Consider the following 14,902-nt stretch of genomic DNA (forward strand, 5'->3'; position numbering starts at 1 on the left):
TCTTGTATCTCTACTTCTGAGAACTAATAAAGTGCCTGGGACATAGTATACTCAATAAATGTTTTTTTGAATGAGTAATTATTTGCTGTACAAACATAAGGATTTCTGATCTTGAGATTCTATTTGAAAACCTCCAATTTTTCTTCCGTCACATATGTTTCTGATTTATAAACATTAATCTTTTTCTCCCAGGGTATGGGTTTCTAGCTAGGCAGAGAAGGAAAACAAAAGAGCTTGGGACAGGTTGCCTTTAGTCCTTTAGAGATCCAGTAACTGTATCCTGCCTTTCACCACCCTCCTCCAACATCAGTTCACACCTGGGTGCCCGATATGGGTGTAGACTTAGCTGACCAGCCCAACAGCATATTCAGACCTTGGTTCAGACTTCTGTTATTGCCAAATGAAAGTTTACCAATGTAAGTACAGTAAACAATTTTCAACCTCCCACGTATCGTTTGAATTTATGTATATTTCTTTAAAAATCGTAGACCCTAAAATAAACAAATCTGGATTATTTTACACCGGGCAAGTAAAAAATACCAATCCTAATCCTGAACTTTTACCTTTGTTGGTCTTAAAGTTTGATGTGACTAAGTGAAAAAATTAACTATGGGATTCCAACAGTGTTCCTAATAGTTTTATCACTTAATTGTTAAGTTACTGGAAGGAACTACATTTCTACAAGTCTTAAGTAAAAAAACAAAGCAAAACAAAAAAACCTTGAATTTAAAGCAGAGAGGATTCGTTTGAGGGAAGGGAAGGAAATGGGTATTTCTTTTTTTTTTTTTTTTTAAGATTTATTTATTTATTTGAGAGAGAGAGAATGAGAGAGAGCACATGAGAGGGGGGAGGGTCAGAGGCAGAAGCAGGCTCCCTGCCGAGCAGGGAGCCCGATGTGGGACTCGATCCCGGGACTCCAGGATCATGACCTGAGCCGAAGGCAGTCGCTTAACCAACTGAGCCACCCAGGCGCCCCGAAATGGGTATTTCTGATTCAGAATTTTGAAAGAAAATGAAGCAGCAGGGAAGACCGAAATATCGGCAGGAAGTCAGATTTCACCGGGCACATGTGAGTGGTGAGGCTAGGAGCTGGGGGTGGAGCGAAGTAGGAAGGACTAGCTGAGGGCGGGATCCCTAACAGCACCTAAGACAAGAAGGGCCTTGTTCAGCCCGCAGCAGCAAAGAACACGTTCTCTTCCTCGGTGTGTCGGTGACCATAGTAACAGTAGGGGCCGACCCTCTCTCTCTCTCTCTCCTCTCTCCTCTCTCTCTCTCTCTCTCTCTCTGTCGCGCGCGCGCTCCCGCGCGCTCCCTCCCCGAGCATGCGCAGTGCAGAGAGAGCCGGGCAGCATCTTCAACGAGGTTTCCCTTTTTTCTTCGGTCGGAAAACTACAACTCCCAAGAGACCACTCGGCGTCGCGTCACCGCCTCCCGCTGTGGCCCTGCCCGGTCCCCTCCCTCCTGCCCCGCCCTCCTCCTAGTCCCCTCCCCTCCCTCCGAGTGTGTGTCAGTGACCCAGAGGCGGTGTGAGGCTGAGGGACCGTCGGGGGGCGCCGCCGCGGCCGCCGCCTCCACCAGCAGCACCCGCCGCGCCGCGCGTTCGGATTTGCCTCGAGCCCTCCGGGAGCGCACCACAAAGCGGGCCCCGCGTCTTTCCCTCCGTCCGCGGCTCCTCAGCATTCGGCTCCGAGGCCAACTTCCCTCGCGGGGCTTGGCCGGCTAGCGAGGAAGGCGGCGACAGAACGCTGGGCTCTCTGCTCGCGCTCCTCGCGTACGCACACTTCACCCCCTCGCTCCGGATCTCGGGGCCGTGCTGGGATTGCGGCCACCAGCAATTGTCCGGTGAGTGTGGCCGCGGCGCGTCGCGGGAGGGATGGTGACGGGGCTGGCGAGGGGTGCGGGCAAGGCGGGCGCGCAACTTCCTCGGCGGCTGCCCGGGGCGACCGGCCGGCTCTCCCTGCCCGCCTGCGCGCCCCCGCTCTAGAGGCGGCCGGGAGCGGAGTTTGCGGCGCCGACATCCCGCGCTCTCGCAGGAGGAAGAGCCTTTGTCAGGAGCCGGCCCGACGCTCCCTCCCCCTCCGCCCGGGAGTCCGGCGCGCGGCGGCCAACTCCGCGCCCCGCGCCCCGCGCCGGGCCGCATGCTGCGGGAGGGGAGCTCCGCGGGGGCGGGGAGGAAGAGAGAAATGAAAGAGAAACAAAGGGGGCGGTGGGCTTTTCTTTTGTTTGTGCGAATCTGCTAACTTATTTCTCCTTCCTTATATAACGCAGACTTCCAAGTTAGTCATTTCTTTTTATTGTTGTGATTATTGTCATGTTCTCTGCGTGTCTCGCGCATTTCCTTTCATCTCTGGATCTCAGAGCGTTTAAAAACACTAATTAATTACACCTCTGGGGTCCCTACGAAACAAGTTAATACGCCCGTTTTCCTAAGTGGGTAAACTGAGGTCCGGAAGAGCTCTCTAATTGATGGATACTCTTGATCTTCCGCCGCGCCTAGTGTCTGAGGACCTGAAAGCATTTATGAGTAAGAACTCGTTCTCCAATAACCCGTGGAAAAGTTAAAGATGCTCATTTTAGTTACAGGTTAACTGAAGTCTAAAAGAAGTCTGGGTAATTGTTAGGTAGTTCAAACAATAATTCTTCTTGCATAGTATTTGAATCTTAAAACCTCAAGGACTCTTGAAAAATGCTTCGAGTGTGGGAAATGCTGTAAATCATAAACTCACCTCACCATCTACTTTTAATTTTGTACACTCGGGTCTCTTATGAGGCAAGATGGGGAGCGGGAGGGCAGAGATTTTTTTTTTTTTAATGTAGATTTGACAGATATTAATCACTACACAGAAGGAAATGTGTCTTGGTTTTAACAGCATCAACAACCTTCCCATCGTGTAGTCATCAAACAGTATGTTAACAGATAATTGAGGGAGCATTTTATCCATAAGGTGCTGATTGTGCCATGGATTGAAGCTTTAAGTTTGAAAAGGTCATCTGTTTGTTTTGGTTCAAAGGCTGTGTACTTTTCCTCTTCTGCAAAATGTTATTTTGTTTTTGTAGCAGCTGATCTTTTGTTTCAGAACTGGCTTTGTCTTTTTCTACATTGAATATGTATTATAGTAGAAGAGGGATGTAAGATGCTGGGTTTTTTGTTTTTGTTTTTGTTTGTTTTGCACTATAGTGTGAATTTAAATTTTTCAATTGTGGAGAAGGTTCAGTCTCTTCATTTCTTCTGTTTCAGTTTATGATGTTTCCTTTAAAACAGGAAATGTTTTCTCAGAGTGATCAGATTTACATCTCTCAAAACATTGTCCTCATTGTACAAATACATCATATGAATTCCTTTTGTTTTTTATTCACACCAACAACCTTTTCTGGAGGAAAATGCTTAACTCTGAGGACAAGCTTATTTATTTTGGTAGTTGAACCAAACTGGAGGGTACCAAAAATTTAAATCAAGCATCATTTCTAGTAGTTATTTCCTGAGGTGAATGATGATCAGAACTATAGTAACAGTGAGTACTTTCACTTATCCTAATTACTCTTGAATTTAACTTTGTGTAATATAGTTGCCCCCAGATTTTAGATTCTGGTCGTTCTGTCAGAAAAGGAAAGTGAGACATTTGCTATTTTCATATTTCTCTCCAATCCTCTAACCTGTCCCCTTCCTGTTTAAAGAGGTCTTGAGTTTAAAACAAACAATTGGAAATAGAACAGTTAAGTGTATGGAAAGTTGCATGTAGTGAAGTGGTTTTAATGCCCCATCTAATAAATTTACACCTTTTAAAGAGAATACTGTCACCTAGGTTTTCATTAATGTGTTAGAGGTGCTATAATGCAATAATGGTAGTATTTATTGACTTAAAAAAAAAGCTAGACATTGTGTCTTAGTGACAGATTTGGGGTGAAGGGGGAGAAGCTGTGCTCTCCTTAAAATTGTCATTTCAGTGACCTTGCAGTTAGTTGGTTATGTTGAACTTTTTCTGTAGCTTTTACAAACCAGATTTGCCAGAGGCATTTGTACTTTAAGGAAGCTACTGACACAACATCTTTGCTCAATCACTGGAGTCCAAAGGCGGAAGTTAGTGTTGACTGGCAAAGGCTTGCCCTGCAGTGTCCTGGTATCTTTGGGAACCCTTAAAGAAATGACTGAAAAGCACAGGTCAGGGAATGGAGTATGGTACCGCTGAATGCTAATCAGGCAAGTTTCAAGGGGAAGCCTCCGTAGGTTGCTATTTGACTTTGTTTCAGCATCTTTTCAGGTTGTCATAATGTCACATATTATTCAGAATCCTTTGATTCAAAATATGCCTTATGGTGTTGTCCAGTGGGTCAGATGATAAGGACTATACTATAGTAATCCTGCTTTGTGAACAACTGTTTGCAGACAGAAACTTCTGGGGCTGATGAAGATTTTAAGCCCAGACTTAGAGTTGAAAACTATCTTTCTAACATTCTCACACACATACATTTTACCATTGCACATCAGTATAGACCTACCCTAGTATTTATTAAATCAGAAAGATTTATATGGATTATTTTATTACATATATTTTAACTGTACAGTATATAATATATTAAAATTTCAAAATGACAGGTATATGATGGTACTAAGATAGTTCCAGGAGTTTCTTTGGAAAAATCATGTTATTCCAAAAGTTACATTTATGTCATTTAATTAAAAAGAATGAAACAAATTTAAGAGCCCGTGGAAAGAAGAAAAACAACAGAAAGAAGGAAACCTGATGAAGATGTTTTTAAGGAGTATAATATAAAAGATTCCTGGCAACATTATATAAGGGACAAAATTCTAGCTGAAATCTATAAACAGTGAATTCCACTTAGCACTTTCTGTTTATAGATTTCTAGCCATCTTTTCCAGATTCCCTCTAAATATATTACACAGGAAAAGTAAACAGAAATCATTCTTTCAAGGGATTTGGGTTGTTGGAGATTGTTTTTACACATGTGGTAAGGGGGAGGGTGGGCCATTATTGTTTTTCTTTAAGTTTGACCTCTGCCAGAGAAGGCCACACTAATGTGTGGGAATCTAAAAACAAGAAATATTGGTCACTGAAACCACTAGATATAATTCCAAGTTATGCCACTAGCTTTTTCTTACATTATCTTGAAAGACCACTTTTAATTTTCCTTTCAAAGGTTGAAAATAATTGCCTAACATATTACACTTAGTAGGTCCTACATAATTTCTGTTGTTGTTGCTGAATTAATTTGCAGGTAATAAAGAAGCAGCAATGATTGTTTGAGGGAATATCAGGGAATTTGTGATTTTTTTATCCTTTTTAAATAGAAATAAGTAATCGAAACATATGAATATGTGATTGGAGCCTTTCAATTAGCATAGCTTCCTTCAGAAATAAACTTAGAGGAAAAGAGCTTCGTCAGGTAATTTAAGAGAAATGAATTGTAAATGAGTCTAAGAAAATGTGATTATTTTTTCAGAATGTGTAGACGATGTTTTAGATTTTTTTCTTTGCTGCAGTAAACTCTGTTTCAAAGAACTAGAATTCTATATAATACTCCTTATATTACTCCTGTAAGACTTACATAAACCTCAAAATACCATTTTCAGAAAAATAGAATGTGTTGCTGTTGCCTATAAATGGGAAAATCCGGACATTTGTCATTCCCATTAATCTTGACCATTCATGGGGTTAAAAAAAAAAAAAAGAAATCTAAATTCAATACACTTGTAATTTACTTCCTTTTCAAAGAATTTATTACTGATTTTTCTTTTATAATGGACCCTTGGGATGTTGCTAATTCGAAAAATACATAATACCCCTAGTTTCCCACCATCTTCTGCAGTTTCTTTTCCTATCATTTTTTGGCTTCAATTTGCTTTCTCCCCTAAGTTGTCTAAAATAAGCTAAGAAATATTTACACATACTTGACAAGAAATACAGTTATTAATTATGTTAAATTTCAGCTAAATTTCGTTGTACAGGGTGCGTTGAATTTGTTTTGGAGATAGAAGTACACTTACTTTGAAACGGGGGAGGTAAAGCAGAGATAGCATATAAATTTCACCTTAGGTACCAAACCAGTTTCTTGGTGGTGGCTCCCTGCACTATATTTAGAAAACTGGGAGTGCTGTGATTAGCAATTTCTGCTATTGGGTGGGCATTGGACTTTTGACATGAACGCCAAATATTCATTCATTCAGTATTTATTGGATGTCTTTTATGTGTCAGGCACTGGTCTAGATGCTGATACCACTCACACAGACTAAAAGTAAAACCTCTGCCTTATGGTGTTTACATTCTAAACCAAGACATAGGCAATAAAATAAATAAGTAAAATATTTCATGTTTTAAGGATAAATGATCTCATTTCTTTTTTTTTTTTAAAGATTTTATTTATTTATTTGAGAGAGTGAGCGAGAGACCATGAAGGGCGGGGGTGGAGGGAGAAGGAGAAGCAGACTCCCTGCTGAGCAGGAAGCCCTGATGCAGGGCTCCATCCCAGGACCCCGGGATCATGACCTGAGCCGGAGGCAGATGCTTAACCGGCTGAGCCACCCAGGTGCCCAAATGATCTCATTTCTTCAAGAAGTAAATAACAAGAAATAAGAAAGGGAGAGGAAGCTCTAAGATTAAAAGAGACTTCAGAGGCATATCCACCAAATGCAGTGTATGGACCTTTGATCCTGCTTTGAGCAAACTAACTGTAAAAAGATGTTTATGAAAAATTGGGGAAATTTAGAGATTAGATATTTGATTAAAAGGAATGGTTAGTTTTTGTAGGTGTGATAATGTATTACGGGATTTAAACAAGAGTCCTTTTAGAGATTTAATGTATTTATGAATTAAAATATCATATCTGGATTATTGCTTTAAAATAATTTGGAGGGGAGAGGAGCATAGATGAACCAAGATTGTCCATATATTGAAAGTTGTTGAAGGTCGGGGCGCCTGGGTGGCTCATTCGTTAAGCATCTGCCTTCGGCTTGGGTCATGATCCCAGGGTCCTGGGATCGAGCCCCACATTGGGCTCCCTGCTCCGTGGGGAACCTGCTTCTCCCTCTCCCACTCCCCCTGCTTGTGTTCCCTGTCTCGCTGTGTCTCTCTGTCAAATAAATGAATAAAATCTTTAAAAAGAAAGTTGTTGAAGGTAGATGATGGATACCTGAGATTTTTCATATTCTCTCTACTTTTGTGTATGTTTGAAAATTTCTGTAATGAACAGTTTTATACACACACAGGAGAAAATAAAGCAGAGAAGGGGGAAAAGGGACAGGTGGGATGTGATAGGAGGAAGTTGCAGAACAGACCTCATTGAGAAGGTGATAGAAATTTGAGTAAAGACCCGAAGGAGGTGAGGGAGTAAACCTTGCAGATAACCCTTGGGCAGGACACAGGCAAAGAGAACAGCAAGTATGATGGCCCTGAGGTAGAGAAATCTTGTCTAGAATGCAAGAAACTACAAGAAGACCAGTGTGACTGGGTTAGAGTGAGAAAGTAGCAGGTGATTGGGTAAGAAAGGTAAAGGGAGGTGCCAGGGCCTGGTTGGTTATCCATCCTTGCTTTGAAGTAAGAACATTTATTTTATACACTTAACTAAAATAAGTCTACTTTAGTCACCCTGAAAGCTATACACTTATTTCAAGAATATTAGCATTACTCAAAATATTTTTGGAACTACCTTTTTTTGGTAATTGCCTTCTAAGCCAGTTTAGGAGCCACACATGAAAATAGCTCAGTACTTTATATTTGTTCCTTGTTTTTAAGGAAAAAGGGGGTATTAGCCACATGATACCTCATTTCATTTATCAGATATGACTCAAAGGATTTTGGACAGAAAGAAAATAGGAAATAACTTCAGGCTGTTTCTAAAATTCACATCCACTCTGAGAAGGCAATTACTATTTCTAAAAATGAAATCTACCCATAGACTGAAAAGGAGTTTTAATAATGTTGTGGACAATTGTAGCATCATTTAGAATAAGGATCTAACCTCTGAGAGTGACTAATATGGAAGAGACTATTATACTCACTGAAATATTTAAGTTTTGTCTGATGCATTAAAACACATACACATATACACACAAGACTGTGTACACTTCTTAATAATTAAGTACTCAAAACAATCATTGCAGGTAAGTTTCCATGTTAGGTATTCAAGACTGAAGAGATGGCATTTATAATGTAATGAAGTTGTATAACTTTTTTTTTTTCCTAAAGATTTATTTATTCATTTGAGAGAGCGAGAATGAGAGAGAGTACATGAGAGGGGGCAGGGTCAGAGGGAGAAGCAGGCTCCTCGCCGAGCAGGGAGCCCGATGCGGGACTCGATCCTGGGACTCCAGGATCATGACCTGAGCCAAAGGCAGTTGCTTAACCAACTGAGCCACCCAGGCGCCCAGTTGTATAACTTTCTTGTTGCTATGGCATATACTTGGGGAATTAAAAGACTAGCACACGTTTAGTGTTAAGAGACTAATCTGGCTCTTAAGATTTATATTCATGCCTCAGTTCTCAGATTAGTAGTTGCTTCCGGAACATGATGATTTGCCATAATAAAGAACTGTGTTTAAATCTTTTATTATTATAGAAAAATTGATCTTATCCTCCAAATGTTTGAAAGGCCCCCTCAAAAAAACCCTCCATAAATACGGATTTTTAAAATCATCTATTCATAGGACAATATACATGCGGAGATTACTAGTTTTGAATGATTGTACACTAAAAGATTTAAAATGACGAATGAATTTCATTTTTTGTAGGGATAAGTTTTCCAACCTGAGAAACTAAACTTATTTCAATGATTTTTACTTTGTTGATAACATTGAATTTAAAAAACCATTTTTTCTAGTTAATTATGCATAATAGGGGGCACAATGTTTTCTTTTGTATTTTTAATCAATAATATGTAGGATTTAATGGGATTAAGTAGAATTTGTGAACTTTTATTATATAATAAATTGCAGGGGCACCTGGCTGGCTCAATCAGTAGAGCATGCACTCTTGATCTCAGGGTTGTGAGTTTGAGCCCCATGATGGGTATAGAGATTACTTTAAAAAAATAAAATTAAAAAAATAATAATAACAAAATGAGTTGCATAAAGTGACTAAGAATATAAGTATGTAACAGTATAAGGAATACTTTAACAAAGTTCCCTATTTTAAACATTTTTCAGAAAAATCTTTAATTTCTTTAATTCAATCAGGGTTTTTGGTCCTTTTAGTGTGTATATAGCATACGTGTATATGTAGATAGATAGAACCTTTCTTCATATACTGTATATACTATCAAGATTTAGATGCTAGGCGGGATTATTTAACGTATTTTAAACACTAGCCTACTGGCATGGAACAGAGAGCCCATGTTTAATTCTTAGGCTTTCCATTAATTCTGAAGGTCTTTACAGGCTATCTTTGATTCATCTGTAAAATACAATAAAAAGAATAATAGTTTTTCATGAAGGACTTTGAAATTCTATGATGGGACCATTGTGATGTGTGGCTCATTTTAGAAATTGCTTTCAATCTTTTGATTTGGTAGTAGGATTATGAATCTCTTTTTCATTTCCCTTTTTGTGGAATAAATAAATAACTTATGGTGGAGGAGGAAGAGAAAGAGGGGGAGGGGAAGAGAAGGAAGGAAAGAAAAAAATTGGCTGTCACAAAATAGTAAACATGTCCATAGATAATTCTTGTAACTTGGATCTAGTTAAGTGTCCATGACTTAATGAGCTCTAAGACTCAAATTTATAAATTAAGTAGAGAATAGTAATAATAATACAGCTTCCATTTCAAGAAAAAAAAGTTGCTTTGCAAAAGGGACATCTTAAATTTCATGTTGGCTTAAACTTTGTGATCATGATAAAGCCTGTACTTATTTTGGGAAGCAATAACAATAATGAATTGATAATAATGTTAATAATGATGGTGATGATAATTAACAGTAATGAAGAATTATTTGAAAATTCACTCTGTTGGGGCACCTGAGTGGCTCAGTTGGTTAAGCATCCCACTCTTGATTTTTTCTCAGGTCATGAGTTGAGTCAAGCTCTGTGCTCAGTGGGGAGTCTGCTTCTCTCTCTCTCTCTCCCTCTTCCTGTCTCTCCCTCCCTTCCTCCCTCCCTCCCTCTGTCCCTATCCACCTGCTCTCTAGTGCATGTCCACTTGCACTCTCTCTCTCTCTCAAATAAATAAACCTTTTTCAAAAAAAGAAAATTCACTCTATTACTTAAACTCTGTAGATTTTTGCAGCATCAGGTTCCAGGATGTTCTTTTCAACTTGTGATTTGCAAGATATTAGTATTCCACATCTCTGCAGCTCTCACTTCATCTCTCTCTTACTTTCATCTCTTCCTCACTTTTTCACTGGCTCTGTTTATCTTCCTTTGCTTGCTTTAGTACCCATTGCTCTTCCACCATGTTGTCTACGTGTCTGCCATTTTTTTACTTACAAAGTGGTCTTGGAATGAATGAAGGGTCTTAAAGAAGTCACAGGTAGATGACAAATATAACACTTGTCCTATTTGTGTCTTACCTACTTAGCTTCTTTTTATCTTTTCTTGCCCCCCTTTTTTGGTGTGTGTTCTAGTGGAGAGATAGTATATCCCATCAGCTAGGCACTAAGAGATAACTGGGTGACCCAGAGGATATAGTACTTTTTGAACTGAATAATGTAGGGAGTAGTAGTAAACTCATTAAATTGAAAGCCTCATGAGTTCTGCATCCATCCAGAACTATACCTAAACTAGCAAAATTTGGTAGAATTAACAGCCTAGCAGAATTTCAAAGGCCATTTTCAGCTCTTGGTGTATGTTGTCTTTTCCAAAAACATCATTCAGGGACTTCATCATTACTGTAGTAATAAATGGCCTTGGAAAAAACTGTGTCTGGATTTCTGATAAGGTGCTTTTTGACAGTTAAGAGGAAAGGATAGAAAGATCAGTAATATGGTAAAGAAGTTTATAACTTCTCCATCCTTTCATGGAATAAATTATAAGGTGATTGGCCCTGATTTTTTGCCACTTAGATGCTTGTTGTAGTGTTCAACATATCAGTTGGTTTAATCCTTAGAAGGCATCATAAAGTTTAATTTTATTTTTTAACAATACGTTAAAACAATTGGAGGTGCTTTGTTGGTTCCTCAAAACCTTAGTGTTGCATTCCTGGTTCTTGGCAGATAATATCCACAGTACTTCATGTTCCTCTGGGTCTATGCCAGATTTAATGAACTGCATGTACTGGAAGCACTAAAAGCTGATTTTCTTTAATTTAGGCTACAGATAACATAATAGATTTTTCTTGAATTGTTTCTCACTACTATTCTTTAAATTTAACAAAGGACCAAAACATCCAAATTCCAAAACTAGTTAAGTTTATCTTTCATGAGAAAATGCGTTAAATGTGCGTTTGTTTTATAAAGTAGTGGTTGCTTCTAAGTAGAAACCACAGTCATATAGACAAACTTCATGTATCTGAAAGCTTTTTAAATTTATTTACTGCTTTACTATAATTTTCATTTCAAGTGGGATGATTCAGCCTCTGAACTAAGTCCTATTGGTTCACCAAAGGAGCAATGAATTTTCATTTAGGCCCTTAAACTGTTCAACCTAGATCATGTCTGTAACTTCAGTGACACCAGACCTTTTTTTTAAAATTCATCACTGATAGTTAACAAAAAGAAAGTCACATTTTGTTAAAACTTGTTGGTTGTGTCTCTTTTAGAGATGGTATACCAGTTTATTTGTATATAGTTCAGCTCTTAAATAAGACCAGTCTTTAAAGGCTTTAGCCAGAACCTGCCTTCTGAAGCTGTCTGTAAAATGGCTTCCAAAAAGGATTTGCTACATTTCAGAACTGAGTAGGTTGTTAATGATTCAATATGCCCCCTTGTTCTCCTCCTACTTCTTAAATTGAAAGCTTCTTCATAGCATCTAGGTGCCCTGAGTCATCCTGGCTAAACTCTATAAAGAATTGTCACATGGAAAAACTCACCATGAAGTAAAATTATCAGAAAACAATCTGAGTCAGAGATCATTCACTGATCACAGTGATACAACCTAGAGGTTGTGGGCTTCATTTAAATCTTTGAATGTACTTAAAATGTAAGTCTTTGTTATAGGACTTATAAATTATGAGGACTTGTTTATTCTCAGTTAAATTTTAATTGGCTTGATTTTTGCTATTACATGAAAAGGATTTTCTATTTTTTATTGAATAAATGTATCAGAGAGGAAAAGCAAGAGGATTCTGGATATAAACCAGTATATCAGGAGTCAAGAGACCTAGAGTTCTGGTCCATTTATTTGGTGTGTGACTCATATATTTCATTTAACCTCTCTAGGCCTTAGTTTCCTTATCTTTACAAGGTTAGCAACTCTATGGTAGCCCTCTTTGGAACCAACCCCTGGCAGATATACCTAATAGCTGACCCCAAATCATCTCATACTCCCTTTTTGGTACTACACTGTCAGCAACTAGATAGTTGGCATTCTAGATGAAATCTGTCACCTCAACGTTATAAGGTCTCTTCTAACTCCGTGATTCCATGATTTTAAATGACTTGCCAATAGAAAGTCTTTTTCTTAGTCTTTACTGTTTTTTCACATTGAATGATCAGAGTTGAAACTTTGTGAATTAAGAATTCTTTGTAGTCAGAGATAGCATGTTTGTGTTTCATGTAATACTGTAGACTCAATGTTTGTATCTCCCCAAAATTCACATGTTGAAACCTAATCCCTAATATGATGGTATTTGGAGGTAGGACTTTGGGACAGGATTAGGTCATGAGGGCGCAGCCTTCAAGAATAAGATTAGTGATCTTATAAAAGAACTCGGATATCCCTCACTCCTTCTGTCAATGTGAGGACACATTGTAAAAAGTGACCATCTATGAACCAGGAAGCGGGCCCTCCCCAGACACCTAATCTGCTAGTTTTGATCTTGGATTTCCCAGTCTCCGGTACTGTGAGGAATAAATCTCTTGTTTATAAGCCATCCATTCTGTGGTATTCTGTTAGAACAGCCAATATTGGGCTAAGATATATTGTGATGTTAAAAACATATATTGAAGGGGGCACCTGGGTGGCTCAGTTGGTTAAGTATCTGACTCTTGGTTTCGGCTCAGGTCATGATCTCAGGGTCCTGAGATCTAGCCCCAAGTCAGCTTGGCAGTCAGCAGTCTGCTTCTTTCCCTTCTTTCCCTTTGCCCCTCCCACTGCTCTCGCTCCCTCTCCCTCCCCCTTCCTCTAAAATAAATAAATAAATCTTAAAAAAAACAAAAATAGTGGAGAAAATTCATGGGAACACTTAAAATTACAAATGAAGTGGAAACATTCACAGTGGTTAGTGATGACTTGTTTTAAACTCATTTCAACTCCTAAATGTTTCAATGGCAAAACTTCAGGTTAGTGAAGTTCAAAGTGATGTGTCTGTTTGAAGGGCACATAGGGAAGCAGAATGAATACTAGCCTGAGAGGCAAAAGGCCTGACTTCTAGCTCTGCAAACTTATTTTTTAACCTGGTTAGTGTCTTCATCTATGTAATGGTATCAGACCATTGCTTCTCAGACATTAATGTATTATGCAAATTATCTGGGGGTCATATTAAGATGCATTTTGTGGTTCCATAAGTCTGGATGAGCCTTGAGATTCTACATTTTTAACTAGCTCCCAAATGTGTTGCTGCTGTATACCATGGAACATATTTTATAAAACTATTATGATGGTTTGATGTTCTTCTGGCTGGGTCTTTAAATCTTAACTCTACTTCTTTTTCTCCGACTCCTTCACATGAAATTTTATTAAACTTGTTTTTGAAGCCTCATTTCTCTAGGTTCATTCCCTATTTTCTCAGTCTGATAGCTCCTTTAGTTTTGCTGTTTTTCCCTTCCCAGAACCAACTTCATAGGGTCATTCAAGTTAGAAGTAAGATGGTGTACAAAAAGAGGCTTTGCTATAAAGAAAACTGGATTTATTTTTTTAAAAGATTTTATTTATTTATTTATTTATTTGACAGAGAGAGAGACAGCAAGAGAGGGAACACAAGCAGGGGGAGTGGGAGAGGGAGAAGCAGGCTCCTCGCTGAGCAGGGAGCCCAACTCCGGGCTCGATCCCATGACCCTGGGATCATGACCTGAGCCGAAGGCAGACACTTAACGACTGAGCCACCCAGGCACCCCTAGAAAACTGGATTTAAATTCTGCCACTGATTAACAGCTCTGCTGCCTTGGGCAGTTGACTTAGTTTACTTAACCTCTCAAAGCTTTGAATACCTTCTTAATAGGGTTGTTGAAAGGAATAGAAATAATATATAAAGCCCTCAGCACAATGTCAAGCATAATGTAGGTGATCAAAAATTGGAAGCTGTTTTTATTCCTCCTGGCATCTTGATTTGTAGAGGTGGAAGAAGAGAGGAAAAGATCTGTTCTCCAACCCAGGACCTCTCTCCTGTGTGCCACATTTAAATTTTCAGCTGCCCGACAGACCTACTAATCCAGATTCTTCAAACTTACCATTGTCAAGAAGATCTCTTCATTCTTCTTTCAGTATCTGTTCTGCCTCCTTCAATCCTGATGGAAGTTAAGGTTTCACTCTATACATGCCCAAGCCAGGAATTTGTCAGTTCTGCCTTGGTTTCTCAAGTACTGCTTTTCTCTATCCTCATTTCCACATTCCCCTTTGCCTGGGCTCTTTATCCTTTCACCTGGGCTCTTTTTATCTGATCTTGTTGGTTCTAGTCTCCTCATGTTTTTCACATCCTCCTTCTCCTCATACATCCTCCATAGTGCTTTCAAAGTTATTTTCCTAAAAAAATTTTTTTTTTCTTACAACCAGTATTTCTTAAAGGCTTACTATGTAGAAGGCACTGTGCAGGCATTGAGTATATGGTGAGAGAACAGAATGAGACAGTTCCTAATGAAAATC

At 39.1% G+C, this 14,902-nt stretch overlaps 1 protein-coding gene across 1 annotated transcript in view; it reads left to right on the forward strand.

Annotated features, from left to right (window-relative positions):
• The first annotated feature begins 1,495 nt into the window (after nt 1-1,495).
• The window catches only part of PELI1 (pellino E3 ubiquitin protein ligase 1), a 58,489-nt gene continuing 45,082 nt past the window's right edge, over nt 1,496-14,902 (forward strand). The window contains exon 1 of the mRNA XM_045884900.3: nt 1,496-1,842. The gene's annotated coding sequence lies outside the window, so the exon portion shown is untranslated. The remainder of the gene's footprint in view (nt 1,843-14,902) is intronic.

Source organism: Mirounga angustirostris, unplaced genomic scaffold (genome assembly GCF_029215605.1).
Source record: "Mirounga angustirostris isolate CCGP_5_RB_7025 unplaced genomic scaffold, mMirAng1.0.hap1 SCAF_10, whole genome shotgun sequence".
In the NCBI taxonomy this organism is placed as follows: Eukaryota; Metazoa; Chordata; class Mammalia; order Carnivora; family Phocidae; genus Mirounga; species Mirounga angustirostris.